The sequence below is a fragment of the Myotis brandtii genome, unplaced genomic scaffold (assembly GCF_000412655.1).
Source record: "Myotis brandtii unplaced genomic scaffold, ASM41265v1 scaffold69, whole genome shotgun sequence".
NCBI lineage: Eukaryota > Metazoa > Chordata > Mammalia > Chiroptera > Vespertilionidae > Myotis > Myotis brandtii.
In genome coordinates, this window is record NW_005370700.1 from 593,875 (window position 1) to 594,555 (window position 681).

A 681-nucleotide genomic window follows, 5' to 3' on the forward strand; every position below is an offset into this window, starting at 1 on the left:
GCAGGAGGCAACCAATGGATGTGTTTCTCTCACATGGATATTTCTCTCTGTCTTTCCCTCTCTCTTCCATTCTCTCTAAAAATCAATGGAAGAATATCCTTGGGTGAGGGCAAATAAATAAATAAATAAATAATAAAGTTAAAAAAAACGAGAACACAAGTAGAAACACTGGTATTGATTCTGCTACTTTTTGTTAGTAAGTTAACAAGTATTCAATTTATTATCCATCATAATTTAGCAAATATTAAATAAAATGCATATAAAAATCCATTAAATTCCTAAGAACAAATTAAATACAACATAGTTGTTCAATGAATAAAAACTTCTCTACTACACAAATACCCTTTTTCATCAATTAAATTAAGAGAGCTTTAGTTTACTTCACATTTGGAATTCTAATTTAAAATGCAAACAATCATGCTCAAGTGTATGCCAAATTTGATTATTACAACAATTATGTCTAGGTTATGACCAATGTATGTAACACTCATTACAAGCTATCTACACTAATAAAAGAGAAACATGGTAATTGGCGTACGACCGCTACCCTTTTCATTGGCTAATCAGTGAGTATATGCAAATTAACTGACAACCAAGATGGCGGCTAATTTGCATATGTCGGCTCCAAGCCACAGACTGAGGCTTTAGGCCTGGGTCAGGGAGGAGCCAGCCAGCGATCGG

At 33.8% G+C, this 681-nt stretch overlaps 1 protein-coding gene and 1 long non-coding RNA gene across 2 annotated transcripts in view; both read right to left on the reverse strand.

Annotated features, from left to right (window-relative positions):
* PHLPP1 (PH domain and leucine rich repeat protein phosphatase 1) overlaps nt 1-681 on the reverse strand; it is a 212,964-nt gene that overhangs the window by 109,722 nt on the left and 102,561 nt on the right.
* LOC106723992 overlaps nt 1-681 on the reverse strand; it is a 5,070-nt gene that overhangs the window by 1,098 nt on the left and 3,291 nt on the right. The window lies entirely within an intron of this gene.